The sequence below is a fragment of the Neophocaena asiaeorientalis genome, unplaced genomic scaffold (genome assembly GCF_003031525.2).
Source record: "Neophocaena asiaeorientalis asiaeorientalis breed wild unplaced genomic scaffold, Neophocaena_asiaeorientalis_V1.1 scaffold1337, whole genome shotgun sequence".
NCBI lineage: Eukaryota > Metazoa > Chordata > Mammalia > Artiodactyla > Phocoenidae > Neophocaena > Neophocaena asiaeorientalis.
Genome location: NW_020173700.1, coordinates 136,409 through 153,887, shown reverse-complemented (window position 1 = coordinate 153,887; position 17,479 = coordinate 136,409). Strand labels below are relative to the sequence as shown.

Genomic DNA, 17,479 nt, shown 5'->3' with positions numbered 1-17,479 from the left:
CCACCTCACCTCAGGCGGCTCCGACGGCGATGGACACAGGAAACTCCTGGGTGCCCGACTCCGATTCTCCTCGACCCCTCTTCGGTTAACTCCGCTTGTTTCTCTACAAAATGGCGCCGGAGGTCGCGCGCTCACGTCGCGGCCTTTCCCCTCCCCGTTCCCATTTCATCATTCGCTGCCCGCCCGAGGAGGGAGGGCCCCAGCACCAGCCAATGATCGTACCCCGCCCGTGGCTCCTGCCCAATCATCGACGGGTGCCCGCGGATTTAAACCAATCACACACTATCACTTGCAGAAGTCAAGGAAGAAACCAGGCTCTTGCTAGCAACTACCAATCCAGACTCCTACTTCGCGGGCTTTGGCCAATTGCCGCTCACCAGTCCCCAGGGACAGGAGTAGGAGCCCTTGCGCCTGCGCTCGAGGCGAGGGCCAATGGAGAGACGCAGATAACTTCGATTTGGGGTTTTACGGACTTCCCACCTGCCCTCGAGGTCGTCGACCAATGGGGGCCTGGCATTGCCTCTGAGAAACAATAAATAAAGGAGAGGGCCCTTAAATCCTCGCCACCTTGCGCGGGCACTACTCTGAGAGGGAAAAACAGCCTTCCAATACTCTCCTTCCTCTTTCGAAGTGTCAAGTCTGGTAGAGCACCGGGCTTCCCAATCTTAAACATTTCCCCACCCCCACCCTTCTTGTCCATTTGGCGGGGAACGCCAGCTACCAGAAAGCAAGCCAGCCTGTAACTAGAGTGGTGGCGCTTTGCATCCTGGGATATGTAGTTCCTCCTCCCCGTTCCTGTCGCAAACGTAGTGCGAGTTCTTCCGTCACTGACTGCGCCCTAGGAGGAGTAATGCGTGCTGGAGAACGTAGTACCCCAGGTTCCCGTTTGGTCCTAGCCTGCCTCACTTTCGTCAAGAGAACTTTCCTATCTAGTTCTGCCTGTTGAAGAAGGGACTCTTTACAGAGAGGTAGGAAGCTCAGTCTCTCTTTGGCTTAGTCCCTGGAAGTGGTATCAGAAAGAATACTTACGCCCTTTGCCCTCGGGAGAAAGAATAGAGAAACATTTTTTTAAAGATTTTGTGGTCACGTGTTCCTAGCTGAGTGTGGGAGGAGTGGAAGGAAGTGTTGACTGGTGGCTCTTTTAAGTTTTGAAAAAAATGTATCCTCATCACCCCGTCCTGAGGCTATACTGGGTTGCTTGTCTCCTAGCCATCTCTCTCATACTACCTTTTGTGCCTAAAAATGCTTTTAAAAAAATTATGGTAAAAACACATAGCATAAAAATTACCATCTTAGCTGTTTTTAAGTGTACCGCATAGTAGTGTTAAAACTATACGCATATTATTGTGCAACTGATCTCTAGAACTTTTTCATCTTGCAAAACTGAAACTGTATGCCCATCAAACAACTCCCCATCTCTTCCTCCCAATCCTTGACAACCACCCTTCTATTTTCTAAGAGTTTGACTTCACATACCTCATATAGGTGGAATCATGAAGAATTTGTCTTTTTGTGACTGGCTTATTTCACTAACGTCCTAGAAATACTTACTGACACCTGCCCATTCCTTGGTTGGAGGCAAACTCTTTCAGCAGACATTTACTGAGTGGTGATTTCAAACAACTGTAGGATACCCAGGGACCCCACATACAGCAAGGGCAAGGGTTGCTTCAGTCCTGTTCATGGCTGTATCCCAGCACCTAGCACAGGGCCTGGCACATGGTAGACGTGAGCAAATAAATGTTGAAAAATCAGGAAATGGAGAAATGGACTTAAAACATTATGATATTAGTGATAGAAGGTCCCCTAAACAGACCAAGGATGAGGAATAAGTCCCTTCTATTCCTTGTTGCTGTATAAAATTGCTAAAACCTCTATGGATAGCAGAATTTTGGCCAAATTTATCAAAACTGAAAATGCACAGACCCATTGACCCAGTGTCTATGAATTTATTCCACAGGTGAATATTGCAGATTTGTACAGAGATGAATATATAAAGATATTCACTGATGCATTGTTAATGGAGTCCCAAAAGATTGGACACAATAGGGAAGAGGATAAATAAGTGAGCCATACTGTTATACAATGGAATACTACAATGGAATACTACAGAGTTTTTAAAACCCGTGAGGTAGTCTATAGGTACTGATATGGAATAATTCAAAGATTTATTGTTAAATTTAAAAGTTAAGTGCAGAAAAAGAAAAAACGAAACAAAAAAACTGATGGTATAATCAGTATGTTACCATTTGTGTAGGAGAAAATAACTATATTTGTATTTACATATAAATAAATGCATAAAAAGATTTGAAAAGATACACCCTTTCCCCAAACTGACACCAGTTGTTATCCCCAGGGAGGGGAGTGGAATGAGGAAGGGTAAAGGGAGCTTTTGCTTTTTGTTTTGTGTATTACTATATTATTTGAACTTTTTGCAAAGAGGATGTATTCATGTTTTATTTGTATAATTTAAAATAAAATTTTTTTAAAAGGAGACAGATAATGACACCCATAGAGGTCAACTATCTAAGATCAATTCTGTAATTCTACAACTAAATCAGGTCTCAGACATAAATCTCCTAAAGTCAGTTGAATGAAATAAAGCTGAGTTGCCTTTCCCCACTTCCGCCTGTCTTTATACTGAGGCTGCTCTGGGAGACCCTTCTGCCCACTGCCAGTGCCGCCGTCCCACGCCCCATCCTCACCCCCAGCTACACCAACACCACTGCTAGGATTTGCAGTGCCTTGGGGACTTAGCCTAGTACTTGCAGGATTCACACAATAAATAGCCTGGAGATCAAAGTCCTTCAACTGTGTGTTGTCAAGAATTCTGGGTGGCTTCTATCCCTGCTAGAAAAGAGAGAGACTCATAGAATGTTTACAAATTGGAAGGGTTAATGGAGATAACTTAGTGTACTTTTTTCACTTTACTGAAAGACATAGTTGGAAATCATGCCCAGACAAACTAGTTTACTAGAGACCATCACAAAGGGCTCACTGCATCACCTTGTAACTTAGCAATTATGTGTTCTGGGGTTCAAACATATTTAGAAATAGGATATTTTTACCAGCTGTTAATTACTCACCTGGCATCTTTCCTCAGCCTTCTTCCAATCCTTCACCCCCAATTAACTGTGCTTCCCATGCTCTGGAAGAACTATACAAACTCTTTTGTTTCCCAAAATAGCCTGGAGAGGGAAATCTAAGTGTTAGGAAACAAAAGCCTTATTGAATTGGCTTGGGGTGGAGGCAAAAATACCTAGAACACAAAGGACTTTGAGAGGTTGAGATCTGTGCAAACTGTGTTATAAAATGTTTGGTGCTTGAATGAAGAAGAGATACAAGGCCTTTTTATTCAGTGTTCTTGTTTTTCAGTCCCATTTATCAGAGAGTCAGTAACTTCAATTCACGGTAGTTTTGTTTTGTTTTGCTGTGTTTTGGCTGCGTTGGACAGCATGCGGGATCTTAGTTCCCTGACAAGGGATCGAACCCATTCCCCCTGCAGTGGAAGCATGGAGTCCTAACCACTGGACCACCAGGGAGTTCCCAATTTATAGTAGTTTCGACTGTCTTATCCAAAGCAACTCACTGACAGCCTAAAGCTAAATTCTGATCTCCTTCCAGACCATCAGTAATGCCTAAGCTCCAAACCTTCTGGCTCCCTGGGCACCCAGGCTTTGGTATGACTTTGGTGGCTCTACCCTGATGGGAGGATGACCAGGGAGGCACATTGCAAAAAGCCCATTGAGGAATTCAGAAACCCAGGCCCTGAACCAGGCTGTGCCCCTAACTTTCTGTGTAACCTTGGGAAAGTCATTTCCCCTCCCTGCACTTCTTTTTCCCTCTTTACTATTCTGAGGATATTGGATTTGGCTCCCAAAGTGTGTTCTGTGGACTCCTAGGAAGCCAAAGATTTACTGTGTGGTCCTGGAATTCTTATGTGCACATAGGTTTATTAATCAACTAATATACTCTAAAAGTAAAACTTTACATGCTTTATCTTATCCACACCTCAAGACCCTGTAGGGTAGGGACCCCATTTTACAGATCATAAAACTGAAGCTTAGAGAGGTGAGTCACTTGCCCAAGGTCACATACCTAGTCAATGGCAAAGCAAGCCTTGAAACCCAAGCTCTCTGACTTCAGGGCTTACATCCCCAGCCACTGTCCTCCAAGCCTTTGTTTGGAAACCCCCGTGCCTAGGTGATCTCCCAACTGTCATGTTCAGTGGTCGGTAGTGATCAGATATTTTCCAAGCCAAAAAATGTGATGCATCGTCTGATAGGGTGTTATAAATGAGAGAGACAGATTCTGAAAATACTGCTGTGAGTTTGGTGTTTCTCAGTTGAGTTTACATTTGAATTTTTAGATTCTCTCTCTCTCTTTTTTTAAATTTTATTTATTTTTGGATGTGTTGGGTCTTCGTTGCTGCGTGCGGGCTCACTCTAGTTGCGGCGAGGGGGGCTACTCTTCGTAGTCGTGTGCAGGCTTCTCATTGCGGTGGCTTCTCTTGTTGCTGAACACAGGCTCTAGGCGCGTGGGCTTCAGTAGTTGTGGCACGTAGGCTCAGTAATTGTGGCTCACGGGCTCTAGAGCTCAGGCTTAGTAGTTGTGGTGCACGGGCTTAGTTGCTCCACCGCATGTGGTATCTTCCCGGACTGGGGATCGAACCTGTGTCCCCTGCATTGGCAGGTGGATTCTTACCTACTGTGCCACCAGGGAAGTCCCTAGATTCTCTCTTTAATATGGGATTTTGTCCCAAGACTGTGTAGGAAACTCCTGACTTTTTTTTTAAGGTTATTTATCCCTCTCTCTCTTTTCATGAGAGAACAGGGAAGAAGCTAAGAGGCAAAAGGAAAAACCACAAAGCATCTCCTCTGGTTCATGGTTAGTTTAGCACTGAGTGGATGCTTGCAAACAAGTTAGAGCAGGTCTGAGAATCCTACCTGGGCTTTAGACAGATTCGTGGACTTTAGGATTATTGATGGAATTCTTCTGAGCTGGACAGAGTCTGTATGACTCTGCTGTAACTTTCTGTGTCCTCCCTGATTACTCTTCATTCTCCGCCCATCTGGGCCCCTGCCTTGGCAGATAGTTCTCGTTTAGTACTACAGACTTCTCTGGGCACTGTCTCAGCTCCTCAGCCCCCAACTTACACTTAACATCGTTTACCTAAAACCCGTCTCTACTGTCATCTTAGAGGGGTAAACTTACAAGATATCCTCAACTGAAGGTGGGAGGGGGCAATAAGTTGAGCATTGTCTTCCAAATTCCCCTTTTTTTAGGGTGGAGGGCCACACCTCCCGGCTTGCAGGATCTTAGTTCCCCAACCAGGGATTGAACCAGGGCCTCAGCAGTGAAAACCCAGAATTCTAACCACTGGACCAACCAGGGAACTCCCCTTCCAAATTCCTCTTGACCATTCCATACTTCCTTCTCTAGGTTATTAAGTCTATCAGACATTTAATCTCTTCCAAATACAGTATAGAGTCTTGGAAGTCTGAGAAAAAGAGGCCTCTGTCTTTAATATGTTTACAGTCACTCTTTGGAGGAGCAAAAGACAGACCAGGTAATCATTAGTGAACAATTCAAGCCTGTATGTTACCTATAGAATGAATAGGTCAATAATCTAAATGCTGGAAGCTGATCCAGGAGAAATACTTTTGCTGGAATTCTTTCAGGATATGTAGCTTAAAACAGTACCCCCCCAAAAAAAAAAAACAGTACCCCCTCCCTGAACCCCAAAAGGTAAGCTTACCAGCTACCCACACTGGCCTGCAAAGGACTTTTCATGGCCAAGAATCCCTGAATTCAAATATATTGGGGGCCTCTTGGGCTTCCCTGGTGGCGCAGTGGTTGAGAGTCCACCTGCCAATGCAGGGGACACGGGTTCGTGCCCCGGTCCAGGAAGATCCCACGTGCCGCGGAACGGCTGGGCCCATGAGCCATGGCCGCTGAGCCTACGTGTCTGGAGCCTGTGCTCCGCAACGGGAGAGGCCACAACAGTGAGAGGCCCGCGTACTGAGAAAAAAAAAAAAAAAAATCAAATATTTGTCCTTCCCCACAGAAGCTACAGCAGCTATCATTAATTAGCTCATCATATTTGGTAGGCAAAAATCTTCCAAAATTCAGAACTCGTAGGGAAAATAATAAGCAAACATCTTTGGAATAAAATATTGGGGAATCTCTACGGAGGCCCATTTCAACCCCAAAAATCTGAGGCTAGTTAGCCTCATTCACTGACCTGAGGATGAGGCTAGGCCCATATTTGTCATTGTAGCCCTGTGGTTTTAGAGTAGTCACAGATGGTGAAAGAAAGGACAGACTCCAGGTTCAAGTAAAAAAGAAAGCATTTGGAATAATGTCATTCAAGCTACTATAACAAAATACTATAGACCCAGTAGCTTATAAAAACAGAAATTTATTCCTCACAGTTCTGGAGGCTGGGAAGCCCAAGATAAAGGCACCAGCAGATTCAGTGTCTGGGGAGAGCCCACTTCCTCGTTCATAGATGTACATCTGGCTGTAACCTCACATGGTAGAAGAAGCAAGGGAGTTCTCTGGCATCCCTTTTATAAAAGCATTAATCTCATTCATGAGGGTTCCACCCTTATGACCTAATCACCGCCCAAAGGCCTTACCTCCCAATACATCACACACACCCACTCCACCACCAGGGCAGAACCCTCATTTCTTCAACAGATAATCATTGATTAAACAACAGCTGTGTCCTGGAACATAGCTCAGAGCAGAATAGGCACTTCAGGTGTCTGTGCAGGTTGACATTGCTCATGATCATCTGAGCAGCCAACTGTCAAAGAATCACAGGTGTGATAAATGTTAACAAATGGGGAACATAGGGAGTTTTGGGGAGCCTGCAACCCAGTCCGGGGATTCAAGGACTCTCTAAGGATGTGAAAGGGAGTAGGAGTTCTCTAAACAGAGTGGCAGAAAGGGAGTACATTCCAGCAAAGAGCTAAGCCTCGCAGAGATGATACTGGCATCTTTGAAGAATTAAAAGACCAGGAAGGTTGGAGCCTATAGAGGCAGCCAGAGGACCATTTAAGCCTCTGTGCTCAGCCCTTTATCCTAAGGGCTCTGGGAGCCTTTGAAGGGTTGGATGGAACAGCTGTCGTGCTCATATTTGCACTGTTTGAAGGTCACACTGGCTGTTGCCTGAAGAGAAAGTACTGGTGTCCAGCCAGAGAAGTTGCTGAGAGACTAGCCAGGAGGCTACCGCAGGAGTCCAGGGGAGGTGGTGGCCGTGGGAATGGAGCAAAGTGGGCTTTGGCAACCGATGGAGTGTGAAAGGTGAGGGAGAAAAAGTGAAGGATTATCTGCCCTTGGGCACCTCCTTCCCTCCACCTCAACTCCGCCTCTTGATTCACGGAGACTGGAGGAGCAGGTGTGGAGGCAGAGACAGTGAGTTCAATTTGAAGGTGAATGTGTTTCACACATTCAGGCCGTGGGCTAAAGCTCTGGGCGGCTGAGAGCCAGAACTGCTGATGGAGGCACTGACAAGCCGGCTTGGTTGCCCTGGGGGAGCCTTCAGAGAGCAGAGGCCTCTGAGCCCTGAGAAGAGCTGTGCTCAGGCTCCTGGTTGAGGAGGGAAGAGTCTCCAGCATGCTGGGAAACAGCCCAACCCAGGAGGCCTGAGGACTGCTGGAGGCTGAGTGAAGACACAGAAGCCAGAGGACTGAGGGACTCAATGTGTTTGAGCAGTCAAGCAGGGAGGAGGTTGACAAGGCCTTGGGCTGTGGGACCTTTTCTGTGGCTGAGAGGGGGTTTGAGCCAGATGGGATCAGGCTGCAGAGGAGAGCTGTAGCTGGAGGGCAAAGGAGGGTTTGTACTTTTTAAGATAGAGGGATTGGGGCACATTTAAATGCTAATAAATTTCTTTTGGAAAGAAATTATCTCTCCTCTCTGTGATGTCGCCTCCCAGGAGTTCAGGTTTAGACAGCTGGAGGGCCAAGGTCTTCTTTGCTTTTGAAATACTTGGGCTTTGATCTTCTTCCATCCTCCTCCTTCTCCTGAGGGTTCTTCTCCCAGGCAGAAGGTATCCAGCAACAGCACCCACTTAGAGCTGCCTGGGAAGTGACTCTTCCTCTGGCTGTTGACTTCTGGGAGAAGAAAGGGCTGCAGCCGTCCCACCCCCACCCTGGCCGCCCGGAGTCCACCCTTCCCCTGGGGCATCACGTCCTCACTGGCTGCTTCAGGGCCTCCACAGACCTCTCCCCACCCGGGAAGTTGTAAGCCAGGTCACTGCCCCCTTTATAGACAAGGACTCAGAGGTCATTCTGCAGCAGCTCCCAGGGGAAAGGGACCATGTCCATATACTGCCTCTGGTACTGAGGGCAAACCTGGGCGCTGCAGGCAGAAGCAGCTGAGGATGTCCAGACAGCCGGCGTCTACTCCAGGAAACTGGGAACTGGGATTCCTGGAGCCCCTTTTCAGCCTTGCCTCTTAATCAGCAAAAAGTTGCCCATAGATATGGGCCTGTCCGCTCTCCCAGGATAACGATTGTTTCCCACACCCTGTGCCTGGGCTCTAGGACCCCCACCTCCATCCCATCTTCTTCCAATTGCAACAGGTGCCTCTCCCTCATCCATTTCTTCTTTCAACAAATATTTGAGTGTTTACTGTATTCTGTCGTGGTCCGAACGCGGGTTGGAAAAAAATTTCCAGACACAAAGCAGAATGTAAAGAGGTTAGAATTTATTAGAGGGAATGGTCGCTGCCAGGACAGCAGGCCGACTGCCTAGTAGTCTGGGAGAGCCAACCCCGAACACGTGCTATTAGTCAGTTTTTATAGCCCTAGAACAAGGAGCCGGTCCGAGGTGAAATTTTTGTTTTCTGATTGGTCGAGGCACATACACCATCCTTCTTTAGAGTGGGAGTGGGATGGGGCAGATGCCTTTCCTTATTTGGGACGAGAGAGGAACAGGTCTCGTAGCCCAGGTGGGCTCAGGAATTTCGTACCCATCGCAACATGGTGATTAGAGTCCAGTAGGATGTGTAACGCTGAAACTTTTTCAGGCAGGGTTGTCCTTTGTCCTTGAAACACCATTGTCCTTGGAGCACCACACGTTCCAGGCACCGTTACAGGGGCTGGGATCATAGTAGTGAACCAACAGCCTGCCCTACCCTACATCTTAGTGTCAGCTATCTCTGCCCTACCTCTCCCCAAGAAGGCCCCCCAATCTTGGGAGGTCATATCCATGCTCTCGTGCCTCTGCCAGTGGCTGCTAGATCTCCTCGGGCTTACCTGCACAGTTCCTAGGCAGGGAGGGAGTTGAGGGTGTGGCTCAGCTACAGGTATGTGGTACGGCCTGGATACATTCAGGCACCCCAGAAATGGGGCCCTCAGGAGGCTGGAAGCAGAGAGTATGGAAGGGGTTATGGGGTTGAAAGCCTCAGATATTCCCTCCCACCATCCCATTTTCCATACCAGTCCCCCAATACTTGGTGAACCTCATAGAGATGCTATTTTGGGATCCCACAAGCTCGTCCCGTGCTCTACAGCCCTGAGCCCCTTCTGTAATTCTGCTCGTCCCCTTCCCATGCAGACTAAGTCCTTCTCTCTCTCTAGAATCCTCCTCTGTAAAACAGAAGAGTTGGCCTAGATGATCTCAAAGTCCTTTCTGTCTGGAAATGTTCTGACTTCCACAGCAACCCCTGGTCCACCCTGTAATCCAAATGGGAGTTGTCAGGGAGAGTTACCTGGAGAAGGCAGGACAGAGAGAGGAGGGGCAGCCAGGCCACTTTGCACGTCTTCCTCTCTTACCATCATCACGTGATAGTCCCAAGAAGTAAGGATCCCAAGGACACACCTGTCCTGGTCAGGGGACCCTGGGGAAGTGCTGCCTGTCCCCCCATTCCCACCATCCTGAGCACCTCACATTCTGATCTCTTTCAGGCTCAGACCATGCTGTCCACAGTCCAAGGCTGCCCTAGGTAAGCTTTTTTTTTTTTTTTTTATATTTATCTATTTATTTGGTTGCACCAGGTCTTACTTGCAGCAGGCAGGCTCCTTAGTTGTGGCTCCAGGGCTCCTTAGCTGTGACATGTGAACTCTTAGTTGCAGCATGCATGTGGGATCTAGTTCCCTGACCAGGGATCAAACCCAAGCCCCCTGCATTGAGAGCGTGGAGTTTTATCCACTGCGCCACCAGGGAAGTCCCCAACAAATTGTTTTGTTTTGTTTTTTAAAGAATCAATTTTATTTATTTATTATTTTTGGTTGTGTTCGTCTTCGTTTGTACACACGGGCTTTCTGTAGCTGTGGTGAGCGGGGACTACTCTTTGTTGCAGTGCACAGGCTTATTGTGGTGGCTTCTCTTGTTGCAGAGCACGGGCTCTAGGCGCGCGGGCTTCAGTAGTTGTGGCTCATGGGCTCTAGAGTGCAGGCTCAGTAGTTGTGGCACACGGGCTTAGTTGCAGGGATTGAACTCGTGTACCCTGAATTGGCAGGCAGATTCTTAACCACGGTGCCACCAGGGAAGTCCCCCCAACAAATAGTTTTTAAGTGCCTCCTATGTGCCAGGTGTTGGGAATATAGCAGCAAAAAAGCAAAGTTCCTGCAGTCATTGATCTTGCATTTGAACAGGGGGTTGTGATAAACAATAATACTAAGGAAATAATGTTGAGCAGTCTACGTGCTATGAAAAGAAATGGAGCAGAATAAGGTGCTGGAGTGACAGAGGTGGGAAGGTTGGGGAGGTGGTAGCAGCTCTTTTTGTTTGGGGAGACCTCTCTGATAAAGGGTCTGAGCAGAGACCTGAAAGAAGTGAGGGAGGAAACCACGCAGACATCTGGTGGCTGAGGGTTCCAGGCAGGAGACCAGAAAGTACAAAGTCCCTGAGTCTGTAGCTGAGGCTGAGCAGTGGGAGAGGAGGAGTAACAGAAAAAGAGGTCAGAGAGGAGCCAGAATTGTGGGGCCCTGTCAGCCATGGTAAATGAGGACTTTGGCTTTCATCCTAGTAAGAAGAGAAGCCGTAGAAGATTTTGAGCTGAGGATGTGAGCTGACCTTAGTTTTAAAAGGTTACTGCAAGAAGAAGACTACAGGAGAGCAAAGGGGTGGGGGGCAGCAGGAATCTTCAAATTAGAAGGATGTAATAGTCCAGGCAAGAGATGATGGTGGCGCTCGCTTCAGCAGCACGTATACTAAAATTGGAACGATACCGAGAAGATTAGCATGGTCCCTGCACAAGGATGACACGCAAATTCGTGAAGCGTCCCATAACTTTATGTGTATAACTGATTCACCTTGTTATAAAACAGAAAGTAACACACCATTGTAAAGCAATTATACTCCAATAAAGTTGTTAAAAAAATAATAATCATCAGCCCAAGTTCTTCATTCTGTTCTTGGATTTTGTTAAAAAAGATCCAAGGGGGAAAAACATTCTCCTGGAGCAAGATTCTTTTCAAAACTCTGTCAGAAAGAATAAAATAAGAAAGAACATGAAAAAAAAAAAAAGAGATGATGGTGTATTGGACTAGTTGCAAAGGTGGAGAAAAGCATTACCTCTAATAATTATCTCCAGACTACAGGGCACAGCACTCACTGTCTCCCATCCCACCTCACCAGCCAGTTCCTGGGGTGGCCACGTTGGCCTGGTATCTTCAGAAGAGGTTGCTCATGCCAGCAGCGTTAAGGCCCCTGGTAGCCATGTGCCCCTCGGCAGAGTGAGTAGAGGTTGCAGATGTTGAGGGCAATGCCCTGAATCATACCATAAGCTTCCAGGACCTGCAGAGAGGAATCAGTCCAAGGACTTTCCAGGGTTGAGGGTAAAAACACAATTTGCTACTCTTTCAGGCACAGGGTCTGTTGACTGGGACACCTAACATGGTGAAAACGGCCAGCAAAGCATGAGGGACTGAGCCTGTGCCCTCTGGCCTCTTGGGTCAGGAGGCAGTCTTGGAGCTGACCCCCGGGGACACATCCATGCCATACCACGGGGAGCTGAGGGCACTGCTGCTCCCCTCCTCGTGGGAGAGAGCTACCAATTGTAAGCCAGCTCCACAAAGTCAGGGGGCTGGATTATGCTCTAGAGGCCAGGATTCACAATTTTTTTTTTTTTTTTAAGTTTTGACCCCATTTAGATAGGCCCAAAGGCTCTGTGGTCCTCTTATCTCACCCCTTCCTACTCCTGGTGGTATTCTGCTATCTCCACGTGGGCATGCACAGCAGGAACTTTGCAAGGCTGCATGGCAGGCAAACCCGTGGCAGAAATCTGGAGTTAGATTGTGCATTAATCTAATGTGAAAATCAGAATTTGGTGAGCCGTGATTGCTCCCTGGGCACAATAACCCAAGGGTCAAAGGAAAATGCGAGGCATTTGTCATTTTGGGTTCTGGCAATGGCTAATCAGAACCTTGAGGGCCCAGCACCAGCCCCGGGAGCAGAGGCAGAAAACACTGCTCTGGGAAGGTCATCCCCTCAGAGTTGTCATCATTCCCTGTGAGACCTCCTGCTGTTTATTTGGTTTAAAAAAATCATAGAGTGCTGAAGTTTGCATTCAGATTTGCATCACTTGCATTCAGATATGCACACCCTCTTGGGAGGAAGAGACAGGAGTGATGTGACAGCAAATACTGTGGGAGGAATTGGGGACAGTCCTATCTCCTGTGTCAGAGAAAATGTTATCTCTGATGTGGATCAGGGCCTATCTGCTAAGTGTTTTGCCAAGGCCTTTGTAGGTTTCTTCTGGATTAGGGCAGGGTAGGGGGCAGAGTTGGAGGCCCTATGGGGAGACCACACAGCCCAGGGGAGAAACCCTGTCCTTGGACCCAAAAAACCTGAATTCTAGTCCACAGTCTGCCCCTTACTGCCTGGAGGGCGTTGGGGTAGTTTGTTTTCCTGTAAAATAGGGAGGAAATATTACCTGAATTTTTAAATGAGGACAGTATATTGTATTTGCAATTTTTTTTTTTTTTTTTTTTTTTTGCGGTATGCAGGCCTCTCACTGTTGTGGCCTCTCCCGTTGCGGAGCACAGGCTCCGGACGCGCAGGCTCAGCGGCCATGGCTCACGGGCCCAGCCGCTCCGCGGCATGTGGGGTCCTCCCAGACCGGGGCACGAACCCGTGTCCCCTGCATCGGCAGGCGGACTCTCAGCCGCTGCGCCACCAGGGAAGCCCTGTATTTGCAATTTAAAAGCAATGAGAAACAAGAAAAAAATGTTTTAAATTTTATTTTTTATGTATTTACATTTTTTTCTAGTTTTATTGAGATATAATCGACACATTGTATTAGTTTAAGGTATACACCATAATGATTTGACATCTGTATATGTTACAAAATGATTACCACAATAAGTTTAGTTAATATCCATCACCTCACATAGTTACAGTTTTTCGTCTTGTGATGAGAACTTTTTTTTTTTTAATTAATTATTTATTTATTTTTGGCTGCATTGGGTCTTCGCTGCTGCTTGCGGTCTTTCTCTAGTTGCAGAGAGCGGGGGCTACTCTTCGTTGTGGTATGCAGGCTTCTCATTGCAGTGGCTTCTCTTGTTGCGGAGCGTGACCTCTAGTTGCGTGGGCTCTAGTAGTTGTGGCCCACTCTCCGTGGCGTGTGGGATCTTCCCGGACCGGGGCACGAACCTGTATCCCCTGCATCGGCAGGCGGACTCTCAACTACTGCGCCACGAGGGAAGCCCGTGATGAGAACTTTTAAGATTACTCTCCTAGCAACTTTCAAATATACAGAACACTATTATTAATTATAGTCACCATGCTGTACATTACATCCCCAGGACTTATTTATCTTTTTTTAAATATATATAAATTTATTTATTTTATTTTTGGCTGCCTTGGATCTTCGTTGCTGCGCACAGGCTTTCTCTAGTTGCTGTGAGCGGCGGCTACTCTTCCTTGTGGTGCATGTGCTCCTCATTGCATTAGCTTCTTTTGTTGCGGAGCACAGGCTCTAGGCGTGCAGGCTTCAGTAGTTGTGGCACGAGGGCTCAGTAGTTGTGGCTCGCGGGCTCTAGAGTGCAGGCTCAGTAGTTGTGTTGTACGAGCTTAGTTGCTCCATGGCATGTGGGATCTTCCCGGACCAGGGCTCAAACCCATGTCCCCTGCATTGGCATGCAGATTCTTAACCACTGCGCCACCAGGGACATGCCCTTATTTATCTTATAACTGGAAGTTTGTACCTTTTGACCATCTTCAGAAATTTCCCCAGCCTCTAGAAATAAGAATTTTTAAATCCCCATGTGAGTCCCACCAATCTGCCTTCCTCACAGGGTTGCTGTAAACTGATTGGGGGGTGTGCTCTGTGTGTGTATGTGTGTGTAAGAACAGCTCTGTGCACCGGGGTTCTGAGCTCTTTTCCTTTGCTCTCCCACCAGCTGAGGAGGAGAGAGGTGCCCTCTTTCCAACCCTCACCGAGGAGAGGGGTGACTCACCCCATTAAAGCAGTTGTCCTCTGTGGTATAAAAGCAGAGCAGTAGTAGGTGTTGAGGGAAGTCCAGAGGCTGTGGACTGAGACCTGGAATCAGGCAGTGAGGGTGTGGCCACCTGGGCTCACCTCCATTCCCAGGGCAGTTACTCCATTTCCTGCCATATTAATTACCTCTGATCAATCTAAACTGGACTGCCTGGTGGCATCATCTGCCTCTGGCCTAAGGATGACAGAGAGCCAGCTGCCTCAAAAGTAGACATGCCGGGCTTCCCTGCTGGCGCAGTGGTTGAGAGTCCACCTGCCGATGCAGGGGACACGGGTTCGTGCCCCGGTCCGGGAAGATCCCACGTGCCGCGGAGCGGCTGGGCCCATGAGCCATGGCCGCTGAGCCTGCGCATCCGGAGCCTGTGCTCCGCAATGGGAGAGGCCACAACAGTGAGAGGCCCGTGTACCGCAAAAAAAAAAAAAAGTTGACATGCCAAGGACTAGAAGGATACACTACTTACTCATTGCCAATGAGGCCATGGTAGTAACCATACTCTATCAGAGGATCATCACCCAGCTGGTAGTTGCTCATTTCCTTTCCCATTCCAAAGCCCTGATACCAGAAGATACAAATAAGTGTTGAGAAGCCCCTCCTTTTGGTAACAGTGATAATGGCTAAGCTTGAGTGCTAGGCCCTGCTCTGAGCCCTGCATATTCATTGTCTCCTTTATTCACCCTAATCCTGTGAAGCAGGTACTATTGTGTGCATCCCCTTTTTTGGGGGGAGGGGGGGGTCACACCGCATGGCTTGCGAGGATTTCAGTTCCCCGACCAGGGACTGAAGCCATGTCCTTGGCAGTGAAAGTGCAGAGTCCTAACCACTGGACCACCAGGGAATTCATTTCCTTTTCTTTCTTTCTTGTTCTTTGTGCATTCCCATTTTCCAGATGAGCAAACTGAGACACGGAGAGGCTAAAGAGCTTGCTCAAGGCCACACAGCCAATCAGTGGCAGAGCCAGGTTTCAAACCCAGGTTAGTGCCATTTCCAGGTCTACACTTAGTGTCTTGGCTATACTGCCTCGTGCGGCATTAACAGAGAACCATACTCAGCATCTCAGAGCAGCTGATGTCTCAGATTAGCCTTATGTACAGATGGGGAAACAGGCCAGAGGGGATAGAGATCAAGGTCAGAGGTTGATCCCTGGTTCCAGATGTATCCTGAATCTTTCCACTGATCTCCACCTCCAGTGCTCTCATTCTAGTCCATGTGTCACCATCATCTCTGCCTGGACCACTAGAACAGGCCCTACTGGTTTCCTTCCTTCTACTCTCCCCCGACCCCCGCAATCCATCCTCCTGTTAAAACCCCTCCAATGGCTTCCTAGAGAATCCTTACCATGGCTTACAAGGCCCCCAGGATCCCGTTCATCTGTCCAGTGGCACTCCACCAAGTGCCCCTGCTCACTCTGCTCCAGCCACAGAGGCCTTCTTTCCACCTGGGTTATTCTGCCTCAGGTTTGCACTTATTTTTGTCTCTTCCTGGACCACTTTTCTTGAGGCTCTTCTCGTGCCTTCTTCTTGTCATTCAGCTCACTTGTTTCCTACTCAGGAAGGTTTCCCAACTATGATGTCTAAAGTAGTCCGTCATAGCTCGTAGCATTCTCTGAAACGACCTTGTTTATATGTGTGTGTACACTTATTGCCTATTTTTCCCCCACCTAGAAGGCAGAGACTGTCTTGGTCACCACCGTATTCCAGTCTGTGCCAGGCTGGGTGCTCAAAGAATATTTGAAGAGTGAAGGACAGGGTAAAGATTACTGGGCAGTGCTGGCCTTTTGCACCTGTTCAGCAGCCAAGGACCTGAGACTTACTTGAAGTTGATAGAAAATGGACCCTTGACAATTTGTGCACTCGGGGTGGCGGGGCACATATATACTCTCATAACTTTCTCCAAAGACGCAGAAGTCATGGCTGGCAAAAGTGGGGAGCTTTTCAAAGAAATTCAGCAGTGCTTGGCAGTTGTCAGAAGCCCCCTGAATGGAGAGGAAGTGGGGCCCAAGGTGGGGGTCAAAGTGGGAAAGAATCACAGACAGGCTCCCCTGCCCCAGCCGAAGGGTGAGAAGAGATCATATACTCATTTGCACATTTTGCTGAGCTCCCCTCTTACCCGCTCTGGTCCATTCTCCCTTTCTCTTTAACATGGCAGAGCTGGTCTGACCCAGGCAGTCCAGGGCTTCACACTCTTCAGAGCTTCCTATCACCCTTAACCCTAATGGGGCTTATGAGACTTTTGGTAGTCAGGCCCTGCACAGCTCACCAGCCCGATTCTCCCGCTTTTTTTTTTTTTTTGGCCACACCATGCGACATGCTTAGTTCCCTGACCAGGGTTCGAACCTGCGCCCCCTGCATTGCAAGCATGGAGTCTTAACCACTGGACCACCAGGGAAGTTCTTGTCACCCTCCCTCTTAAACGTAATGCTCCAGCCTCTCAGGCATCAGCTTTCCCTCTCTCCAAGCCTTTGGTCCCTGCTTACACTCTGTGAGTAGACTCTTTTCCTCCACAATCACTGGGCTTTGTTCCCTGAGGCCAAGGGTGATGTACATCTCCCTGCTCTGTGCTTCCCAATCCCCTCTAGCTCCTCTTTTGCCATATTCCTCACACTTGTAATGACTAGTTTGATGTCTGCTTCTGCCCTACACTGTAAGCTCCATGAGGAGGAACTGGACCATTTCCTTCACTGCTGTTTCCCCCATGTGTAGCACTGTACCTGGCACACAGTAAATTACTAAGAAGAAGATTGTTGCATTCAACTTCAGATTAGAAAATGAAGGTCCAGGGAATTCCCTGGAGATCCAGTGGTTAGGACTCCGTACTTTCACTGCCAGAGCCCAGGTTCAATCCCCGGTCGGGGAACTAAGATCCCACAAGCTGTGTGTACAGCCGAAAAAAAAAAAAAGAAAGAAAAAAAAAAGAAAATGAGGGTCCAGGGACTTCCCTGTTGGCTCACTGCTTAAGAATCCACCTGTCAATGCAGGGGACACAGGTTCAAGCCCTGGTACGGGAAGATCCTACATGCCGCGGAGC

General features: G+C 48.0%; 1 protein-coding gene, 1 long non-coding RNA gene and 2 other non-coding genes across 12 annotated transcripts in view; 2 read left to right on the top strand and 2 right to left on the bottom strand.

Annotated features, from left to right (window-relative positions):
- The window catches only part of CNOT1 (CCR4-NOT transcription complex subunit 1), a 100,302-nt gene extending 100,167 nt beyond the window's left edge, over positions 1–135 (bottom strand). For all 8 annotated transcript variants that reach the window (XM_024750552.1, XM_024750555.1, XM_024750554.1 and 5 more), the window contains exon 1: positions 10–135. The gene's annotated coding sequence lies outside the window, so the exon portion shown is untranslated. The remainder of the gene's footprint in view (positions 1–9) is intronic.
- Positions 136–840: 705 nt separating this feature from the next.
- LOC112403204 (uncharacterized) lies at positions 841–17,459 on the top strand. 2 transcript variants are annotated; one of them, XR_003003864.1, is made up of 3 exons: positions 841–968; positions 9,917–9,954; positions 17,430–17,459. It is a non-coding gene; the product is annotated as an uncharacterized LOC112403204 (long non-coding RNA). The 2 variants fall into 2 exon arrangements; XR_003003863.1 differs by lacking the exon at positions 17,430–17,459 and adding an exon at positions 10,981–11,161.
- LOC112403208 (U6 spliceosomal RNA) lies at positions 11,141–11,247 on the top strand. Its single transcript, XR_003003865.1, has one exon. It is a non-coding gene; the product is annotated as a U6 spliceosomal RNA (small nuclear RNA).
- On the bottom strand, positions 16,768–16,840 carry TRNAC-GCA (transfer RNA cysteine (anticodon GCA)). The gene has a single exon. It is a non-coding gene; the product is annotated as a tRNA-Cys (tRNA).
- Positions 17,460–17,479: the final 20 nt, after the last annotated feature.